General features: G+C 43.8%; 2 protein-coding genes across 2 annotated transcripts in view; one reads left to right on the forward strand and one right to left on the reverse strand.

Annotated features, from left to right (window-relative positions):
* Positions 1–23,488, forward strand: part of LOC307161679 (uncharacterized protein) — a 396,018-nt gene that overhangs the window by 277,182 nt on the left and 95,348 nt on the right. The gene's annotated exons all lie outside the window — the stretch shown is intronic.
* The window catches only part of LOC307161665 (uncharacterized protein), a 54,260-nt gene that overhangs the window by 27,690 nt on the left and 3,082 nt on the right, over positions 1–23,488 (reverse strand). The gene's annotated exons all lie outside the window — the stretch shown is intronic.

Consider the following 23,488-nt stretch of genomic DNA (forward strand, 5'->3'; position numbering starts at 1 on the left):
TCTATAAATTTGCTCTACCTAAAGACCATACTGTTATTTCTCACAATATCACGTGTAAAACATCACTAACACAAAAACTACTACACTACAGTTACAGCTTTGTACAGAAACTAACAAGGATCATAAAACCTTTAAAAAAATAAAGAGCAACACAAAAAATAATGTTTACTGACTCAAACTGTATTCATAATTATATATATTATCATTTATGTATAGATTTAAAATGTCTCCCCCGAAGGACTTCCGGTTTCAACATGAGCGGGTAGCACACGTTCTACATCAGCTCCGCAATAAATCCAAATAGCATTACATTCAGAACATCTTTTAATAATCTCTATTGTTAGGAAAGGAACAGAGTTTTGATTATAATTGATTTTTTAGTATTGTTGATCTGGGATATTCGTAGTTAAACATGCCAGCCAAACCTCGTAAAGTACCGGATCAGGCCGTGTCCGCCTCGGACTCTGCTACAGAAGATGCATCGGCGGAAAGTACTCAGGACGCGGGTAATGCAGCGATTCTTAGTGCAATCTCTTCTCTACGCTGTGAAATAACCTCAATCAAATCGGATATTGGGGAGATAATAGACTCCAAGATTGAACAACTTGCTGTCTCTATACGAGGAGAGATAACGGCATTCCAGCATGAGGTCAGCTCTGCGATTTCGGCCGTTAAATTCACGGTGGATGAGCAAGCTTCGAAAATTGCACGCTTGGAAACTAACGCTTCCACCTCTTCGGACACAGTAACCAAGCTTGAACAAGAAGTGGGACATTTAAAGTAGGTGGTAGAGCAGCTTTCGGACAAATGCACGGACCTTGAAGGACGTAGGAGGAGATGGAACATTCGCATATTACACATCAAGGAAGGGGCAGAGTCCGAAATGAAACCAGGGACTTTACTGCGCAACTTCTGATGGAGGCTTTATCGCTAGATAATCTGCCACTTGTTGACCGTGCTCATGTTGACCTGTTTAAGATAGTACTTCAAAGCATTAAAATGTGTGGTGATAATGAAATATTAGGTACCTAATGATGCAGAGTAATGCTGTGTAAGAACAATGGGTCGTACATTAATATTAATATTAATATTAATATTAGCTCAAATGATCTATAGGGAATTTTAATAATTAATCATGAATATGATTAATATTTTGTATGTTACAGTTACATTAATTTATCGCAGCTGAACTAGATTGATATATGAACGATTACCATAACGGGTTATGGTTCGTCATTAATACATCAATTGTTCTTATTTCAGCTCGAAGTTATGGGATAACTTTAATGGAATTAATTTAGTTATCAAACAATCTGTTTGTCCAGCGAACAGATTGTACGTAAGATTAAATTAACTCTCAAGGAAAATTATCCTTCCTACAAACACGAGAAAGAGTATCTTTTCCAGGCCTTGAAAAGACACTCTCGGTGTCTGCAGACTAAAATTAGGTTACTTAAATCGTAGCCTACCAAGATAAAGCATATAGCTAAGATCGAACATTTCAGGGACTAAGTAACATGGGCAATTAAATCAGAGTCAGTCAATGGCATATGGAATTTAATAATTGGACCAATACATCGAACTAAGGAATATATCAAACTACACAATACACACGGATTATATGTCTATGTACATCAAATACAGTTAAACAATACAAGATAACGAATAACGAAAATGAGAGAGAGAGAGATAGATAGATAGAGAGAGAGAGATCGGAAGATGCAAGAGATGGAGAGAAGGATGGGGGACGAGATCGGAAGTGAAAGCAAAAATCTGCGATCAGAGATCGCAGTTGGCTATGGCAAAATCACAGACAGTAACCCTTAAGACACAACAAAGAAATCACATCATAAGTTCAATTCAATAATCGATACTTGCATGGCATATGGTTCTCTTTGTATGAGGTGGGTAGGACCGCAGGGTTCTGCGTGTCTTTAAAAGCAGCGCGAGTCGTCTGAGGGGAGGCGTGCGCGTGCTGTCTTCCGGCGCGCGTGCGAGCGCGGGAGCTTCAAAGAGTTGCCGGGAATGATTCAGGCTAAGTTCATTCAGCTCGTGAATGAACAGAGGCGAAGAGGAAAACGAAACTAGACTATAGAAAAACATAAAAGAAATAAATAAAAAGAAAAGAGAAGCAGGCCGAAGCCGGTCCGGACTTGGGTTTTGGAGGAGGAAGGAGAGAGCGTAGGCATGAGAGTGAGAAGGGTTTTCTGAGTCGGTCTTTTATGGACAATATGGGTTGACGCCTCTGTTCGCGCGAACAACCAATGAACGTCCAAAGGTCTGAAGCGGGAAAAATGTCTTTGTCTTAGTTCCCAGTTTAATTTGCATGTTTTATGGCAGCGTTATTATGTGATCAGTTATACTCTAACGAGGGTAAAAATAGTATCATACATTTTACCAGATCCTGATGCATACATTTGGTTCCAGTACAAGGAGAGCTTTACGTGGATACCGAATTAGATATGTTTCGAAGGTACACGTCGAGATAGATTATTATTCTGTAAAAATAAGCTTAAAAGTTAAACTAACAACCTAGGAATAAAATGAACCCAACATGTGGTGTACATTGATAAGTGGGCATTGAAGATTGGACTTTAGAAAGATCCACATGGCATATCTATGATTTAAAAAGGGTGCACATCTGCAACATTATTCCTTTACGGTTTACAAGAATACAAAAACCCATCACAGAGAAGAACAATCATGAAAAAGAGAAATTACATTCAGGCTTACATATTTCTTCAATGGTTATACATATAAAATATCTAGGATGAACACCTAATTCTGCTCTTCTGGCTAACATTCCGTTAGGTAATAAAACACAGTTCCACACAGGGGGGAAGGGATTGCCAGAGAATGTTAGTGAACCCTCTCTAACTAAAACACTATTGATTAAAGAATACATTTCAAAACCACACCTCTAGAAAATCATAATTATATGGTCAAACGAATTAATAAAACATGCGTACAGGAAGATCAAACCCAAATCTGAGTTACATACATTAAAACTATATTTCTATAGGAGGATGTTTGTGTGTGTGTGTGTGTGTGTGTGTGTGTGTGTAGAAGGTTTCAAGTTTTGTTATCTCTCTGTGGTCCAGAGAGGGGAAAGGGGGGGTTTGGAATGTCTCTGAGGTGACATTAGTGTCGAAAAAGTCAACTGGTTCCAGTCTTTATGGAGCCAAAGCCTGATTTGCACTCACGAGTTCAAAGTGCACCAGCTTTTGTATTCAGGAAGAAATGTTTTTAGCAACACAGAGTATTTGAATTTGTTAATTCAAACCAACGACGAATGATTCGATAGCCAATGTTGTTACATTCCCCCTTTTCGTCCGGTGAAGTCCGTGTGGACATCGTCGGACGACAATCATCACAATGGTCACATGGCAGGTGAATCATGACAGTCGTGTAGCAGGTGGATCATGACGGTAGGAAGGCAGGTGGTGCTTGGAGCTGAGGATTCAGCTCGATGAGGTTCGGCGTGGTCTCTGACTTGACACCCCCTTTCTGGGGATTCCGTCTGAAACCTTTGGACACAGCTTTCGTGAGCTTGGCTGTATCGCATCTCGTTGAGTCTTCTGTACAGGATGGAAACCAACCTAGTGTTAGGGTCTGGCTGATTACCTGCAAAGGTGCACAGCCCAATGTCGGCGGCGTTCCAGCCTCGGATCGCAGATGAAGTGTTCAGAACGGGCCGTCGAGCCGGTGCTCGGAGGGCTTTGTTGGCAGGAGCAATGTCCATGAGTTGGGACCCCCTTTTCTCACTACGGAGTTCCAGTCCTGGATTCAAGGTGACGTTGAAGTTTTTGGAGGATGGTAGTTTCAGTGCTGTCTGGTACTCTTTGCTGGGAAGCTGGTACCATGTCAGGCCATCAAGGTGTAGGATGACCCCTTTCAGTACTTGAAGTCCCATTTTCTGGTTGAGCATGTTGACACGGCTGGTTGTGTCATGCGGGTCGTGAGTGACAGTGGCGGTGTGCACAGGTGCGTTAGCACGCCACCTTTCACCTGCTATCTCTGCTTGTGTGTGGGTGACTTTGCTGACCAGGGGGTGCAACCCGCAGATTTCTTCAGCGTTGTCTCTGAGTAAGGGTTTGCTAAGGCAGAGATAACAAATGTCTTTGGTCATAGTACACAGGTGTAGGTTTGGAGCTGAGTACCGTTGTGTGTCGCCATCGTGGTAGGCCACCACGTCTGGAGGGCTTATCTTGATGTGGGTGTTGTTTTCCCAAAACCTGACCTTGCGAATGTCTGTAAGTCTGTAGACTTGGCTTGACTCGATGATAGGCGGATTTAGGAGAAGGCCCACTTCTCTCTGCTCGGGATCGAAGCAGAGTGAGATGGCGCTACCCAGAGAGTAGGCCAGGTGTTTTTGTAGAAAGTCAGCTGGCATGTTGATGGCGGAAGCCAGCACAGTTAGCATCAGGCTTAGTATCAGGTATGGTGGGATTACACCTGTGGCTATGCTGTCATTGGAGGAGCTAACCTCCCACAGCATGTCTGTCGTTGGCACTGTAACCAGCTGAGTCTGGACAAAGTCACTCTGTAAGACAGTAAACTGCGGCTTCATGGAGTTTGCGGTCTGGGTCGCTGCATTTACACTGGACACACCAATGTTAAACAGAGTTCTGGCAGCAGCTCCGGTTCTGAGCAATGCTCCCAGGAACTGGCTGGAGTGGTGGTTGGTGCTTAGGAGTCCCGATTGTGCAACAGTCACTTTCTCAAGTTGGTTGAACATGTGTTCGACCTTGGCCTCGGCGTGAGAGAGGGAGTCCTCTGTCCGTCGGACACTTGTCCAGATGTATTGGGCTACGGAGCTGGGGTGGTGTGCTCTGTAGACCGGGCGGGGCTGGATGAGTCGAACATGCACTTGCTGGGGGTAGGTCCTGCCGTCAGTGATCTGGGGTCTCGGTCGTTCTCTCGGTGGCAGCTGTCCTCTGGTTGGCAAACAGTACAGCATGGCGAACCACAGCAGCAACCTGGCACAGACAACAGGGAGAGAGAGAGAGAAAGGGGAGGAAGAAGCCAGCAAGGGTTGTCTTTGATTGGACAGGGCAGTCTTTTTACTTTGTGGGCGGCGACTGGGTTTAGTTCGCCTTGGCCCATGTTTTGCCACATCTTGCTGTTGGCTTGTCGCTTGCTCCAGTGTCTCGTCAGTGTCTCTGGTGTTGCGGTGTGCAGCACATGATGCGTTATAGACGAACATTAGCAGTTTATCCCCCTTTGTGCGCCGTGGCATTACATGCCTTGGCATAGTGATGTCAATCGGTGCACAACTCATAATGTTGTTCTGTACACGCAGCATGTGCGTGGTGTCATGCAGTGGTCTGAGGCACTGGTTGTCAGTGAGGTCAGATGGCATGCGAGGGTGGTTGGAGGTTTTTGAGAGGTGGGCATTTAAAGTCTTTATGTGGATGTCAGAAGCCCGCATGTCAGTTATGGTTGTCTTTTCAAATAGCGGAGCCAGCGTAAGCGGCTCTGAAGTAGGCAGTTGAGCTTGTAAAGTTCTTATGGTGTGTGTAAGCTTTTCAACCTCTAGGGTGGGTGGGTGGGTTGAAAGTGACCACAGCTTGTTGTTTAATGCACCAGGCTTGGCAATGGCTTGAATGAGGTCATGTCGCTGCAGGTCAGTCATGACATTGAGGCAGCAAGTGTCAAAGTCTTTGGTGGGCTGTAAGGTGCAGGGTAGCGGATTCAAACCTTCAGTTGGTGCTGAGTCTGTGTCTTTTTGGCTGGCTGTGGGAGTTCCCATGAACTCTGTGACCGTTGTGACCTGACTGTCTGGCTGTGACTGGAGGGGGCAAAGTTCTCGTACTTGAGCCCAGACTTTGAGCTGTTTCAAGTCCAGTAACGGTTCAAAACGATCTAGAAGGTCTCTGCCGATGAGGAACGGAAAAGTGTCCATTTTTGAGATGAACACGGGATGGACTAGACTCAAAGGACCAATCGTCAGGTGAATGTGGGCTACCTGTTCGAGCCGGATGTCATGTTGACTGTATGACTGTACGTTCAGTTCACAAGTTTGAGGTGTAAGAGTTTGATCTCGTCTCTTAGCTTCAAATTGGAGTCTCTTGAAAAGTTGATTTGAGATCACCGTAATGTCTGATCCTGTGTCGATCAGGGCTTCCATGCTCACTTCCTCTTCCAACGTGATGTTCAGGTAGAGTTTTTGGGCCACCCCCTTTTTGATTAGGTTGCCCAGGAATGTTGGCATGGCAGGTGTGACGGTCGTTGGGTGGTTAGGACCGGTCTCGTGTAGCTTGCTGTGGAGGCAGTTAGACAGAACAGCGTTTTCTGGTACCTTGGTATTTTGGTACCTGGTGTGAGGAGGTGTGCTGTTTCGTTCATGGTGTGCAGCTGTCAGCTGTGGAGCTTGGGTGATGCTGTCACGTTGTGATGTGACAGTTAGCTCTGTGGTCTGTGGATGATGAGCAGTGTTCGAGGTGCTTGGCTCAGTCAGATGGCGGACAGACGGTTTGGTTTCAGTTCTTATGCTTAGGCATAAGATGTCTGGCTCGTCCTTCTTGTCTTTCTTGCAACGTTTCTGGTGAAGAAGCTCTTTCAGCACCTTTAGGATCTCTGCTGTCTCAGACGTGGATGCACTGTGGTTATCTGATGTGAGCTCAGGCTTGAGCTTACCAGTGTCGTGTCGAGAGTGGTTCCACTCTCTGTCGGGGCTTGTCTGAAGGGGTCCTCCCCCTTTTGCTGTTGACAGATGGTCTTGGAAGCTGCCTGGTGATGTCTTGAGCGGTGGGCTTACATCTCCCTTTTCAGCTCTGGGTTCTTGGCTGAAAGGTGCGGACCAGCTGGTCAGGGGAAACTCTGTGATGTGCGTTTCTCCGTTCCAGCCACTCTGCAGTCTGTAAGAAGGTTTCAGTTCTGCATGAACAGTGTCAAGTTCATCTTGGAGCTCGTCTCTCTGCAGAGTAAGCTCGCTGATTTTAGCTCGGGCCGTTTGCAAATGTTTTTCGCAGGCCCTGGCTTTTGCTTCTGCTTCTTTTAGTTCAGTCTCGGCTCTCTCTAGGAGAGCGTCACTTTGTTGGAGTTTTTCGTCGAGTTCTTTTCTGGTTTCTCTCTCCAACTGTTCTCTTTGGTCGGTGTCGAGGCGCAGATCTTGCAGGGCATTTCGAAGTCTTTCTACTTCTTTCTGTAGTTCTGGATCTGTGGCGTCCTCTTTCTCGCGCTGGTTCTGGGTCTCGAGGAGGAGCTGATCTAGACGACTCTGGGTCCGGGCCTGGTCCTTCCAGGCCTCATCCGCTTGAAGCTTTAGCGTTGCGGCTTGCTGCTCCAGGTCGATGTTGCTCCGTTCGCTGAGCTGTGCCTGGGCGACGAGGAGGTGAGCTAGGGTCCCGGTGATCCTGGCGAGTTCTTTGTGGGTGTAACTCTGGCTAGAATCCTGTGCCATCAGCTGGTCCAGCTCAGTGTCCAGCTGCGTTTGGTTCAGATGCTGCAGGTCACTGGCTTCCTTGGGCAGGAAGGTGCTCGTTGTCGCTTCCAGCCATGTCGCTAAGTGCTCCCGACGGACCGCGGGACTGGATGCACGGGACATATTGGCTTCACTGTAGGCGAGAGAAGCACAGCACACACACAAAGAGACCAATGCAAGTTTGTTCTAAGGTTAAAGAGCTATACTCATACGGGCTATGCCGTTTATGAGAATTTTGGGCTAACTGATGCACAGTTAGACAGTTAGCGGAGCCAATTGACTTGGGTCGAAGGACCCGAACTAGAGATTTTGGCAGGCAGTAGCCTGGCGGGTCACGTGTTGTGACGCCGGCTCTGGTTGTCGCTCTACTTATTCAGTTTTCTTTGGTGGCTCTCACAGGTTACTGTCTTTAGGTGAACTGAAAGAAACAAATCACAACAAAACAAAGGATAGAAAAGATCAAAGTGAAACAAAACACTAGTGATGACTAGGTCTGGAATTAAATGAAACAGAACAGTAACACGGTACGTGTTAGAGAGGGTAACGAGACCTAAGCTATTACCACTGCTAGGGTTTAGGATAGGGCCAACAGGTGAGTGGGGCTATCGGGGCAGGAAGCCTAGGAAGAGGGTGTGGCTTGGAGAGGAAAGGTGGGTCAAAACACTTAAAATATATCCGGGGGAATATCTAATATTCTGGGGCTTATACTAAGAGAATGGGTTTTATCACATTTAGTTTACCTGATGTGAATTGAGGCCACTCAGGTGGAAACCAGTGGCTCGGTCAACCTCTCCGACAGTTCTCCAACACCTGACCGCAGTGCTCCCGGGCAACCTCGTCTCTCGGTACCACGGTGTGCCCACTCAAACCACTTGCGACTTTAAACACAAAGTGGCAACGCCAAGGTGTCAATCATCAGACGGCACGGAAAGATTGAGTTTTCCTCGGAACTCTCCTTTCGGAGTGGTCCTTTCAGCAGACCCCAGTTCGAGTGATTGTCTCAAAATTGCCTTGTGTGTCGCTGACGTTGACTTAACCTTTTGGCGGGCCAAATTGCTGATGTCGGGGTGGCGTGCCACAACCGGAGGTACGAGATTCGGAAGAGTCCGAGACACACGGCCAGTGTCAGGTAGCGTCGGACAGGTGAGCTCGCTTGCCGGAGACCAAGCAGAGATGGCTGTCAGATCACAAAGGGAGTACTACAATAAATACACAGAAGGATGAACAAGGGAAACTTAAAGTGAATTAAGGCTTGCTTGTTTAAAACCAATTGAGTAGTTATGTATGTAGAAAGGAGAGTCAAAGGTTTTACTAAATAATGATAAAACAATAGGAAGTTATGATAATGTTAATTATCAAAATGCCCTAACCCGAAAGAGGGAGGAAAAATAAAAAATAAATAAAAATTGAAAATCAAATTCAAAATGAAATGGCAGGATGAACCCAGGAGAAGAGGCAGGCCGCAGTAGTGGGTTTTCACCACAAGGGGGCGTGCTCCCTCTCTGTGCTCAACCTGGCAAATCGAAAACTTAATTCAAATTAAAAATTCAAAACTGAAAAAAAAAAAAAAAACAAACAAAAAAAAAAATCGGAATGATATCCTATAATAATCCAGATACACTAAAGTATCAGTCCTATTTATAAAAATAATCAGGAGAGAAAGACGATATAAAAGAGTGAAGGGAGGAAAATAGTGATGCCGACTTAGTATCCACAAGGCCACACGATGGTGCTGTTTCCTCCAAGTGAATATCAGTGGCTGAAATAGAAACTCAATTTAAATTTGAAATTCAAAACTAGTTTAAATAAAATTTAAATGAGCATGTAAAGAAAGTCTAAAAAGGGAGCTCATAATCATATCCTATAATAAATTAACGATAACAGTGAAGTATCATTAATAACTATAAAAATAATCAAAAGAGAAAAGTAGAAATAAAACAATTCATGACAGGATTTGAAAAGAGAGAAACGCGAGCTGAGTGAACCGACCTCGCGGGTGGCGGCCACTAGGTGCCGTTGTTTCCTCTAAGGGAATGGCTGAGATTTAATCTGAGTTTTAATCCAAATCTTGTTTGAACCAAACTCAGAGTAAATGTATCAGTCCAAAAGCAGGAAAATTGTCTAACACAAAATAATAAACGCACGAGCAAAGCTATAAATGCGAATAGTTATTTAGAGTTTAAACATTAATTCACAGGGAAATGAATTCAGCCGTGAAGAGAGCGTTATCTGATAACTGGCCACGCGATGGCGTTGTTGCGCTCATGCAGGCGGAAATCAGGGGGCAAAAGGGGTAATTTGAGGCTGCTAAACACTTACGCCCTCTGGCGTTTAGTAAATGGAATTACACAACTTCAATGTGATTCAAACGCTAAGAGCTTTTCAGCTCGCGTCACGCGCTGATTTCTGCAACACTCACAAATAGGACAGAGGTCTCGGCGGACCTTTTGGTGCTATTAATACTGCACAGGAGAGTATGGCGGGGTTTCTTTGCCGCAAATACTCAAATGTGGGCAACAGGAATTTTCCGTCTGTTGCTAGACTCCCATATTACACATTTATCAAAATAGCACTTTATGATTTGTGTATTTAGGTTTTCGATTGATTAGCTAGGTCAATGTTAACCAGGAGTTTACCGTTTTGTTGAATATCACTGGACTAACCACGAATTCAATAACGATATAGCATGCATGCAAAGCCTATGTTTAATAAGGAGTCTCGCTTAGAAAACATATTTATTAATACCGGTAGTACGCACGTGAGAATTCTTCGTTCACAGCGATTTAAAACAAATATTAGAAATGTATCAACTGCAGAGATATTTCTTCATCTCTTAACAGGACATTTGTAATATTAAATACTGCAGTGTACGTAGCATTTAACAGTGCTAAAATCGTCTAGGCATATTTTAGCAACTTGTTAAAATGTACGTTAGGCCTACTGACTTCGGCTTTTTGCCTTGGACAGTTAGGAGTGAGTTCGCGTTAGCGACTTAACTCACAAATTCATAATTTCATAATGCGCAAAAATTATTAATAACCATATAAACAGACTGAAACTGACTATTGCTCATAAACAAGGTTTGAAATGCGTCGCGTTCTCCACCAAAACTGTAAGAACAATGGGTCGTACATTAATATTAATATTAATATTAATATTAGCTCAAATGATCTATAGGGAATTTTAATAATTAATCATGAATATGATTAATATTTTGTATGTTACAGTTACATTAATTTATCGCAGCTGAACTAGATTGATATATGAACGATTACCATAACGGGTTATGGTTCGTCATTAATACATCAATTGTTCTTATTTCAGCTCGAAGTTATGGGATAACTTTAATGGAATTAATTTAGTTATCAAACAATCTGTTTGTCCAGCGAACAGATTGTACGTAAGATTAAATTAACTCTCAAGGAAAATTATCCTTCCTACAAACACGAGAAAGAGTATCTTTTCCAGGCCTTGAAAAGACACTCTCGGTGTCTGCAGACTAAAATTAGGTTACTTAAATCGTAGCCTACCAAGATAAAGCATATAGCTAAGATCGAACATTTCAGGGACTAAGTAACATGGGCAATTAAATCAGAGTCAGTCAATGGCATATGGAATTTAATAATTGGACCAATACATCGAACTAAGGAATATATCAAACTACACAATACACACGGATTATATGTCTATGTACATCAAATACAGTTAAACAATACAAGATAACGAATAACGAAAATGAGAGAGAGAGAGATAGATAGATAGAGAGAGAGAGATCGGAAGATGCAAGAGATGGAGAGAAGGATGGGGGACGAGATCGGAAGTGAAAGCAAAAATCTGCGATCAGAGATCGCAGTTGGCTATGGCAAAATCACAGACAGTAACCCTTAAGACACAACAAAGAAATCACATCATAAGTTCAATTCAATAATCGATACTTGCATGGCATATGGTTCTCTTTGTATGAGGTGGGTAGGACCGCAGGGTTCTGCGTGTCTTTAAAAGCAGCGCGAGTCGTCTGAGGGGAGGCGTGCGCGTGCTGTCTTCCGGCGCGCGTGCGAGCGCGGGAGCTTCAAAGAGTTGCCGGGAATGATTCAGGCTAAGTTCATTCAGCTCGTGAATGAACAGAGGCGAAGAGGAAAACGAAACTAGACTATAGAAAAACATAAAAGAAATAAATAAAAAGAAAAGAGAAGCAGGCCGAAGCCGGTCCGGACTTGGGTTTTGGAGGAGGAAGGAGAGAGCGTAGGCATGAGAGTGAGAAGGGTTTTCTGAGTCGGTCTTTTATGGACAATATGGGTTGACGCCTCTGTTCGCGCGAACAACCAATGAACGTCCAAAGGTCTGAAGCGGGAAAAATGTCTTTGTCTTAGTTCCCAGTTTAATTTGCATGTTTTATGGCAGCGTTATTATGTGATCAGTTATACTCTAACGAGGGTAAAAATAGTATCATACATTTTACCAGATCCTGATGCATACATTTGGTTCCAGTACAAGGAGAGCTTTACGTGGATACCGAATTAGATATGTTTCGAAGGTACACGTCGAGATAGATTATTATTCTGTAAAAATAAGCTTAAAAGTTAAACTAACAACCTAGGAATAAAATGAACCCAACATGTGGTGTACATTGATAAGTGGGCATTGAAGATTGGACTTTAGAAAGATCCACATGGCATATCTATGATTTAAAAAGGGTGCACATCTGCAACATTATTCCTTTACGGTTTACAAGAATACAAAAACCCATCACAGAGAAGAACAATCATGAAAAAGAGAAATTACATTCAGGCTTACATATTTCTTCAATGGTTATACATATAAAATATCTAGGATGAACACCTAATTCTGCTCTTCTGGCTAACATTCCGTTAGGTAATAAAACACAGTTCCACACAGGGGGGAAGGGATTGCCAGAGAATGTTAGTGAACCCTCTCTAACTAAAACACTATTGATTAAAGAATACATTTCAAAACCACACCTCTAGAAAATCATAATTATATGGTCAAACGAATTAATAAAACATGCGTACAGGAAGATCAAACCCAAATCTGAGTTACATACATTAAAACTATATTTCTATAGGAGGATGTTTGTGTGTGTGTGTGTGTGTGTGTGTGTGTGTGTAGAAGGTTTCAAGTTTTGTTATCTCTCTGTGGTCCAGAGAGGGGAAAGGGGGGGTTTGGAATGTCTCTGAGGTGACATTAGTGTCGAAAAAGTCAACTGGTTCCAGTCTTTATGGAGCCAAAGCCTGATTTGCACTCACGAGTTCAAAGTGCACCAGCTTTTGTATTCAGGAAGAAATGTTTTTAGCAACACAGAGTATTTGAATTTGTTAATTCAAACCAACGACGAATGATTCGATAGCCAATGTTGTTACATTCCCCCTTTTCGTCCGGTGAAGTCCGTGTGGACATCGTCGGACGACAATCATCACAATGGTCACATGGCAGGTGAATCATGACAGTCGTGTAGCAGGTGGATCATGACGGTAGGAAGGCAGGTGGTGCTTGGAGCTGAGGATTCAGCTCGATGAGGTTCGGCGTGGTCTCTGACTTGACACCCCCTTTCTGGGGATTCCGTCTGAAACCTTTGGACACAGCTTTCGTGAGCTTGGCTGTATCGCATCTCGTTGAGTCTTCTGTACAGGATGGAAACCAACCTAGTGTTAGGGTCTGGCTGATTACCTGCAAAGGTGCACAGCCCAATGTCGGCGGCGTTCCAGCCTCGGATCGCAGATGAAGTGTTCAGAACGGGCCGTCGAGCCGGTGCTCGGAGGGCTTTGTTGGCAGGAGCAATGTCCATGAGTTGGGACCCCCTTTTCTCACTACGGAGTTCCAGTCCTGGATTCAAGGTGACGTTGAAGTTTTTGGAGGATGGTAGTTTCAGTGCTGTCTGGTACTCTTTGCTGGGAAGCTGGTACCATGTCAGGCCATCAAGGTGTAGGATGACCCCTTTCAGTACTTGAAGTCCCATTTTCTGGTTGAGCATGTTGACACGGCTGGTTGTGTCATGCGGGTCGTGAGTGACAGTGGCGGTGTGCACAGGTGCGTTAGCACGCCACCTTTCACCTGCTATCTCTGCTTGTGTGTGGGTGACTTTGCTGACCAGGGGGTGCAACCCGCAGATTTCTTCAGCGTTGTCTCTGAGTAAGGGTTTGCTAAGGCAGAGATAACAAATGTCTTTGGTCATAGTACACAGGTGTAGGTTTGGAGCTGAGTACCGTTGTGTGTCGCCATCGTGGTAGGCCACCACGTCTGGAGGGCTTATCTTGATGTGGGTGTTGTTTTCCCAAAACCTGACCTTGCGAATGTCTGTAAGTCTGTAGACTTGGCTTGACTCGATGATAGGCGGATTTAGGAGAAGGCCCACTTCTCTCTGCTCGGGATCGAAGCAGAGTGAGATGGCGCTACCCAGAGAGTAGGCCAGGTGTTTTTGTAGAAAGTCAGCTGGCATGTTGATGGCGGAAGCCAGCACAGTTAGCATCAGGCTTAGTATCAGGTATGGTGGGATTACACCTGTGGCTATGCTGTCATTGGAGGAGCTAACCTCCCACAGCATGTCTGTCGTTGGCACTGTAACCAGCTGAGTCTGGACAAAGTCACTCTGTAAGACAGTAAACTGCGGCTTCATGGAGTTTGCGGTCTGGGTCGCTGCATTTACACTGGACACACCAATGTTAAACAGAGTTCTGGCAGCAGCTCCGGTTCTGAGCAATGCTCCCAGGAACTGGCTGGAGTGGTGGTTGGTGCTTAGGAGTCCCGATTGTGCAACAGTCACTTTCTCAAGTTGGTTGAACATGTGTTCGACCTTGGCCTCGGCGTGAGAGAGGGAGTCCTCTGTCCGTCGGACACTTGTCCAGATGTATTGGGCTACGGAGCTGGGGTGGTGTGCTCTGTAGACCGGGCGGGGCTGGATGAGTCGAACATGCACTTGCTGGGGGTAGGTCCTGCCGTCAGTGATCTGGGGTCTCGGTCGTTCTCTCGGTGGCAGCTGTCCTCTGGTTGGCAAACAGTACAGCATGGCGAACCACAGCAGCAACCTGGCACAGACAACAGGGAGAGAGAGAGAGAAAGGGGAGGAAGAAGCCAGCAAGGGTTGTCTTTGATTGGACAGGGCAGTCTTTTTACTTTGTGGGCGGCGACTGGGTTTAGTTCGCCTTGGCCCATGTTTTGCCACATCTTGCTGTTGGCTTGTCGCTTGCTCCAGTGTCTCGTCAGTGTCTCTGGTGTTGCGGTGTGCAGCACATGATGCGTTATAGACGAACATTAGCAGTTTATCCCCCTTTGTGCGCCGTGGCATTACATGCCTTGGCATAGTGATGTCAATCGGTGCACAACTCATAATGTTGTTCTGTACACGCAGCATGTGCGTGGTGTCATGCAGTGGTCTGAGGCACTGGTTGTCAGTGAGGTCAGACGGCATGCGAGGGTGGTTGGAGGTTTTTGAGAGGTGGGCATTTAAAGTCTTTATGTGGATGTCAGAAGCCCGCATGTCAGTTATGGTTGTCTTTTCAAATAGCGGAGCCAGCGTAAGCGGCTCTGAAGTAGGCAGTTGAGCTTGTAAAGTTCTTATGGTGTGTGTAAGCTTTTCAACCTCTAGGGTGGGTGGGTGGGTTGAAAGTGACCACAGCTTGTTGTTTAATGCACCAGGCTTGGCAATGGCTTGAATGAGGTCATGTCGCTGCAGGTCAGTCATGACATTGAGGCAGCAAGTGTCAAAGTCTTTGGTGGGCTGTAAGGTGCAGGGTAGCGGATTCAAACCTTCAGTTGGTGCTGAGTCTGTGTCTTTTTGGCTGGCTGTGGGAGTTCCCATGAACTCTGTGACCGTTGTGACCTGACTGTCTGGCTGTGACTGGAGGGGGCAAAGTTCTCGTACTTGAGCCCAGACTTTGAGCTGTTTCAAGTCCAGTAACGGTTCAAAACGATCTAGAAGGTCTCTGCCGATGAGGAACGGAAAAGTGTCCATTTTTGAGATGAACACGGGATGGACTAGACTCAAAGGACCAATCGTCAGGTGAATGTGGGCTACCTGTTCGAGCCGGATGTCATGTTGACTGTATGACTGTACGTTCAGTTCACAAGTTTGAGGTGTAAGAGTTTGATCTCGTCTCTTAGCTTCAAATTGGAGTCTCTTGAAAAGTTGATTTGAGATCACCGTAATGTCTGATCCTGTGTCGATCAGGGCTTCCATGCTCACTTCCTCTTCCAACGTGATGTTCAGGTAGAGTTTTTGGGCCACCCCCTTTTTGATTAGGTTGCCCAGGAATGTTGGCATGGCAGGTGTGACGGTCGTTGGGTGGTTAGGACCGGTCTCGTGTAGCTTGCTGTGGAGGCAGTTAGACAGAACAGCGTTTTCTGGTACCTTGGTATTTTGGTACCTGGTGTGAGGAGGTGTGCTGTTTCGTTCATGGTGTGCAGCTGTCAGCTGTGGAGCTTGGGTGATGCTGTCACGTTGTGATGTGACAGTTAGCTCTGTGGTCTGTGGATGATGAGCAGTGTTCGAGGTGCTTGGCTCAGTCAGATGGCGGACAGACGGTTTGGTTTCAGTTCTTATGCTTAGGCATAAGATGTCTGGCTCGTCCTTCTTGTCTTTCTTGCAACGTTTCTGGTGAAGAAGCTCTTTCAGCACCTTTAGGATCTCTGCTGTCTCAGACGTGGATGCACTGTGGTTATCTGATGTGAGCTCAGGCTTGAGCTTACCAGTGTCGTGTCGAGAGTGGTTCCACTCTCTGTCGGGGCTTGTCTGAAGGGGTCCTCCCCCTTTTGCTGTTGACAGATGGTCTTGGAAGCTGCCTGGTGATGTCTTGAGCGGTGGGCTTACATCTCCCTTTTCAGCTCTGGGTTCTTGGCTGAAAGGTGCGGACCAGCTGGTCAGGGGAAACTCTGTGATGTGCGTTTCTCCGTTCCAGCCACTCTGCAGTCTGTAAGAAGGTTTCAGTTCTGCATGAACAGTGTCAAGTTCATCTTGGAGCTCGTCTCTCTGCAGAGTAAGCTCGCTGATTTTAGCTCGGGCCGTTTGCAAATGTTTTTCGCAGGCCCTGGCTTTTGCTTCTGCTTCTTTTAGTTCAGTCTCGGCTCTCTCTAGGAGAGCGTCACTTTGTTGGAGTTTTTCGTCGAGTTCTTTTCTGGTTTCTCTCTCCAACTGTTCTCTTTGGTCGGTGTCGAGGCGCAGATCTTGCAGGGCATTTCGAAGTCTTTCTACTTCTTTCTGTAGTTCTGGATCTGTGGCGTCCTCTTTCTCGCGCTGGTTCTGGGTCTCGAGGAGGAGCTGATCTAGACGACTCTGGGTCCGGGCCTGGTCCTTCCAGGCCTCATCCGCTTGAAGCTTTAGCGTTGCGGCTTGCTGCTCCAGGTCGATGTTGCTCCGTTCGCTGAGCTGTGCCTGGGCGACGAGGAGGTGAGCTAGGGTCCCGGTGATCCTGGCGAGTTCTTTGTGGGTGTAACTCTGGCTAGAATCCTGTGCCATCAGCTGGTCCAGCTCAGTGTCCAGCTGCGTTTGGTTCAGATGCTGCAGGTCACTGGCTTCCTTGGGCAGGAAGGTGCTCGTTGTCGCTTCCAGCCATGTCGCTAAGTGCTCCCGACGGACCGCGGGACTGGATGCACGGGACATATTGGCTTCACTGTAGGCGAGAGAAGCACAGCACACACACAAAGAGACCAATGCAAGTTTGTTCTAAGGTTAAAGAGCTATACTCATACGGGCTATGCCGTTTATGAGAATTTTGGGCTAACTGATGCACAGTTAGACAGTTAGCGGAGCCAATTGACTTGGGTCGAAGGACCCGAACTAGAGATTTTGGCAGGCAGTAGCCTGGCGGGTCACGTGTTGTGACGCCGGCTCTGGTTGTCGCTCTACTTATTCAGTTTTCTTTGGTGGCTCTCACAGGTTACTGTCTTTAGGTGAACTGAAAGAAACAAATCACAACAAAACAAAGGATAGAAAAGATCAAAGTGAAACAAAACACTAGTGATGACTAGGTCTGGAATTAAATGAAACAGAACAGTAACACGGTACGTGTTAGAGAGGGTAACGAGACCTAAGCTATTACCACTGCTAGGGTTTAGGATAGGGCCAACAGGTGAGTGGGGCTATCGGGGCAGGAAGCCTAGGAAGAGGGTGTGGCTTGGAGAGGAAAGGTGGGTCAAAACACTTAAAATATATCCGGGGGAATATCTAATATTCTGGGGCTTATACTAAGAGAATGGGTTTTATCACATTTAGTTTACCTGATGTGAATTGAGGCCACTCAGGTGGAAACCAGTGGCTCGGTCAACCTCTCCGACAGTTCTCCAACACCTGACCGCAGTGCTCCCGGGCAACCTCGTCTCTCGGTACCACGGTGTGCCCACTCAAACCACTTGCGACTTTAAACACAAAGTGGCAACGCCAAGGTGTCAATCATCAGACGGCACGGAAAGATTGAGTTTTCCTCGGAACTCTCCTTTCGGAGTGGTCCTTTCAGCAGACCCCAGTTCGAGTGATTGTCTCAAAATTGCCTTGTGTGTCGCTGACGTTGACTTAACCTTTTGGCGGGCCAAATTGCTGATGTCGGGGTGGCGTGCCACAACCGGAGGTACGAGATTCGGAAGAGTCCGAGACACACGGCCAGTGTCAGGTAGCGTCGGACAGGTGAGCTCGCTTGCCGGAGACCAAGCAGAGATGGCTGTCAGATCACAAAGGGAGTACTACAATAAATACACAGAAGGATGAACAAGGGAAACTTAAAGTGAATTAAGGCTTGCTTGTTTAAAACCAATTGAGTAGTTATGTATGTAGAAAGGAGAGTCAAAGGTTTTACTAAATAATGATAAAACAATAGGAAGTTATGATAATGTTAATTATCAAAATGCCCTAACCCGAAAGAGGGAGGAAAAATAAAAAATAAATAAAAATTGAAAATCAAATTCAAAATGAAATGGCAGGATGAACCCAGGAGAAGAGGCAGGCCGCAGTAGTGGGTTTTCACCACAAGGGGGCGTGCTCCCTCTCTGTGCTCAACCTGGCAAATCGAAAACTTAATTCAAATTAAAAATTCAAAACTGAAAAAAAAAAAACAAACAAACAAAAAAAAAAATCGGAATGATATCCTATAATAATCCAGATACACTAAAGTATCAGTCCTATTTATAAAAATAATCAGGAGAGAAAGACGATATAAAAGAGTGAAGGGAGGAAAATAGTGATGCCGACTTAGTATCCACAAGGCCACACGATGGTGCTGTTTCCTCCAAGTGAATATCAGTGGCTGAAATAGAAACTCAATTTAAATTTGAAATTCAAAACTAGTTTAAATAAAATTTAAATGAGCATGTAAAGAAAGTCTAAAAAGGGAGCTCATAATCATATCCTATAATAAATTAACGATAACAGTGAAGTATCATTAATAACTATAAAAATAATCAAAAGAGAAAAGTAGAAATAAAACAATTCATGACAGGATTTGAAAAGAGAGAAACGCGAGCTGAGTGAACCGACCTCGCGGGTGGCGGCCACTAGGTGCCGTTGTTTCCTCTAAGGGAATGGCTGAGATTTAATCTGAGTTTTAATCCAAATCTTGTTTGAACCAAACTCAGAGTAAATGTATCAGTCCAAAAGCAGGAAAATTGTCTAACACAAAATAATAAATGCACGAGCAAAGCTATAAATGCGAATAGTTATTTAGAGTTTAAACATTAATTCACAGGGAAATGAATTCAGCCGTGAAGAGAGCGTTATCTGATAACTGGCCACGCGATGGCGTTGTTGCGCTCATGCAGGCGGAAATCAGGGGGCAAAAGGGGTAATTTGAGGCTGCTAAACACTTACGCCCTCTGGCGTTTAGTAAATGGAATTACACAACTTCAATGTGATTCAAACGCTAAGAGCTTTTCAGCTCGCGTCACGCGCTGATTTCTGCAACACTCACAAATAGGACAGAGGTCTCGGCGGACCTTTTGGTGCTATTAATACTGCACAGGAGAGTATGGCGGGGTTTCTTTGCCGCAAATACTCAAATGTGGGCAACAGGAATTTTCCGTCTGTTGCTAGACTCCCATATTACACATTTATCAAAATAGCACTTTATGATTTGTGTATTTAGGTTTTCGATTGATTAGCTAGGTCAATGTTAACCAGGAGTTTACCGTTTTGTTGAATATCACTGGACTAACCACGAATTCAATAACGATATAGCATGCATGCAAAGCCTATGTTTAATAAGGAGTCTCGCTTAGAAAACATATTTATTAATACCGGTAGTACGCACGTGAGAATTCTTCGTTCACAGCGATTTAAAACAAATATTAGAAATGTATCAACTGCAGAGATATTTCTTCATCTCTTAACAGGACATTTGTAATATTAAATACTGCAGTGTACGTAGCATTTAACAGTGCTAAAATCGTCTAGGCATATTTTAGCAACTTGTTAAAATGTACGTTAGGCCTACTGACTTCGGCTTTTTGCCTTGGACAGTTAGGAGTGAGTTCGCGTTAGCGACTTAACTCACAAATTCATAATTTCATAATGCGCAAAAATTATTAATAACCATATAAACAGACTGAAACTGACTATTGCTCATAAACAAGGTTTGAAATGCGTCGCGTTCTCCACCAAAACTGTAAGAACAATGGGTCGTACATTAATATTAATATTAATATTAATATTAGCTCAAATGATCTATAGGGAATTTTAATAATTAATCATGAATATGATTAATATTTTGTATGTTACAGTTACATTAATTTATCGCAGCTGAACTAGATTGATATATGAACGATTACCATAACGGGTTATGGTTCGTCATTAATACATCAATTGTTCTTATTTCAGCTCGAAGTTATGGGATAACTTTAATGGAATTAATTTAGTTATCAAACAATCTGTTTGTCCAGCGAACAGATTGTACGTAAGATTAAATTAACTCTCAAGGAAAATTATCCTTCCTACAAACACGAGAAAGAGTATCTTTTCCAGGCCTTGAAAAGACACTCTCGGTGTCTGCAGACTAAAATTAGGTTACTTAAATCGTAGCCTACCAAGATAAAGCATATAGCTAAGATCGAACATTTCAGGGACTAAGTAACATGGGCAATTAAATCAGAGTCAGTCAATGGCATATGGAATTTAATAATTGGACCAATACATCGAACTAAGGAATATATCAAACTACACAATACACACGGATTATATGTCTATGTACATCAAATACAGTTAAACAATACAAGATAACGAATAACGAAAATGAGAGAGAGAGAGATAGATAGATAGAGAGAGAGAGATCGGAAGATGCAAGAGATGGAGAGAAGGATGGGGGACGAGATCGGAAGTGAAAGCAAAAATCTGCGATCAGAGATCGCAGTTGGCTATGGCAAAATCACAGACAGTAACCCTTAAGACACAACAAAGAAATCACATCATAAGTTCAATTCAATAATCGATACTTGCATGGCATATGGTTCTCTTTGTATGAGGTGGGTAGGACCGCAGGGTTCTGCGTGTCTTTAAAAGCAGCGCGAGTCGTCTGAGGGGAGGCGTGCGCGTGCTGTCTTCCGGCGCGCGTGCGAGCGCGGGAGCTTCAAAGAGTTGCCGGGAATGATTCAGGCTAAGTTCATTCAGCTCGTGAATGAACAGAGGCGAAGAGGAAAACGAAACTAGACTATAGAAAAACATAAAAGAAATAAATAAAAAGAAAAGAGAAGCAGGCCGAAGCCGGTCCGGACTTGGGTTTTGGAGGAGGAAGGAGAGAGCGTAGGCATGAGAGTGAGAAGGGTTTTCTGAGTCGGTCTTTTATGGACAATATGGGTTGACGCCTCTGTTCGCGCGAACAACCAATGAACGTCCAAAGGTCTGAAGCGGGAAAAATGTCTTTGTCTTAGTTCCCAGTTTAATTTGCATGTTTTATGGCAGCGTTATTATGTGATCAGTTATACTCTAACGAGGGTAAAAATAGTATCATACATTTTACCAGATCCTGATGCATACATTTGGTTCCAGTACAAGGAGAGCTTTACGTGGATACCGAATTAGATATGTTTCGAAGGTACACGTCGAGATAGATTATTATTCTGTAAAAATAAGCTTAAAAGTTAAACTAACAACCTAGGAATAAAATGAACCCAACATGTGGTGTACATTGATAAGTGGGCATTGAAGATTGGACTTTAGAAAGATCCACATGGCATATCTATGATTTAAAAAGGGTGCACATCTGCAACATTATTCCTTTACGGTTTACAAGAATACAAAAACCCATCACAGAGAAGAACAATCATGAAAAAGAGAAATTACATTCAGGCTTACATATTTCTTCAATGGTTATACATATAAAATATCTAGGATGAACACCTAATTCTGCTCTTCTGGCTAACATTCCGTTAGGTAATAAAACACAGTTCCACACAGGGGGGAAGGGATTGCCAGAGAATGTTAGTGAACCCTCTCTAACTAAAACACTATTGATTAAAGAATACATTTCAAAACCACACCTCTAGAAAATCATAATTATATGGTCAAACGAATTAATAAAACATGCGTACAGGAAGATCAAACCCAAATCTGAGTTACATACATTAAAACTATATTTCTATAGGAGGATGTTTGTGTGTGTGTGTGTGTGTGTGTGTGTGTGTAGAAGGTTTCAAGTTTTGTTATCTCTCTGTGGTCCAGAGAGGGGAAAGGGGGGGTTTGGAATGTCTCTGAGGTGACATTAGTGTCGAAAAAGTCAACTGGTTCCAGTCTTTATGGAGCCAAAGCCTGATTTGCACTCACGAGTTCAAAGTGCACCAGCTTTTGTATTCAGGAAGAAATGTTTTTAGCAACACAGAGTATTTGAATTTGTTAATTCAAACCAACGACGAATGATTCGATAGCCAATGTTGTTACAGCTGTAACATCAGGTAACAAACAAGGGCTTGTTTTTGCTTGTTTAGTGGAATGTGAAAGGTCTAAATCACCCTGTAAAAAGAAGTAAGGTACTATCACACTTGAAATCACTCTCTGAGACTGCGGATGTAATATTTTTGCAGGAAATGCACTTAAAACCGGATTCCAAGGATAAGTTGAAATGCAAGTGGATAGGAAATGTATATCAGTCCAATTTCTCTGTTAAAGATCGTGGGGTTGCTATTCTAACACGAAAAGGTGTGCCATTTAAACTTGAAACAATAAAAACAGATAAAGAGGGTCGGTATATTATCTTGTCTGGTGAGATACATTCCTTTCCTATTACTTTAGTGAATGTCTACGCCCCAAATTATGACGACCCAGATTTTTTTTAAGAAAGTGTTGGCTCTTATCCCAAATATGTCTCAAACTAATCTCATCATAGGGGGGACTTTAATTGTGTCCTAGATGTGTACTTGGACAGATCATCATCTAAAAGAGCCCCTCACTCTAATTCAAGGAACTTTTTAAATGCATTTATTTATTTAACTCTAACTTAGTGGATATATGGAGACTTTTTCACCCCATCGAGAGAGATTATACCTTTCACTCACAGGTTCATAATGTATACACACACACTGATTATTTTCTGGTGGAAAACAAATGAATTTCTAATGTCTTAAATAATAAGATCCATGATATACTAATTTCAGATCATGCTCCTGTCACATTTGAACTTCTCCTTAATAATCTAACACCTTCACCTCCTGTGTGGAGAATGGATCCTCGACTTGTCGATGATCCTAAATTTTACGATTTCATGCTTGCACAATTGGAAATATTTTTTGAGAAAAATGACACCCCCGAAGTTTCACCAGGATTACTTTGGGAAACACTGAAAGCCTTTTTAAGAGGATGTGTTCTCGTATCAGGGGTCCAGAAATAAACTGCATAAAGCAAAACTTTTATAGTTCGGAAAACAAATTCACCAATTAGATAAGGAAAGTGCACAAATTCCCTCATTAAAAACTTACAATAAAATTCTACAGTTAAGATATGAGTACAATAAAATTGTTTCAGATAAATTAAGTAAATCATTCCTCTTCATTAAACAGAAATATTTTGAATTCAGGGAAAAGCACATAAATTGCTTGCGAGGCAGTTACATAAATTAGAAAGTGACAAGACAATTCATAAGA

The sequence above is a fragment of the Squalius cephalus genome (assembly GCF_949319135.1).
Source record: "Squalius cephalus genome assembly, chromosome: 7".
Taxonomy (NCBI): Eukaryota; Metazoa; Chordata; class Actinopteri; order Cypriniformes; family Leuciscidae; genus Squalius; species Squalius cephalus.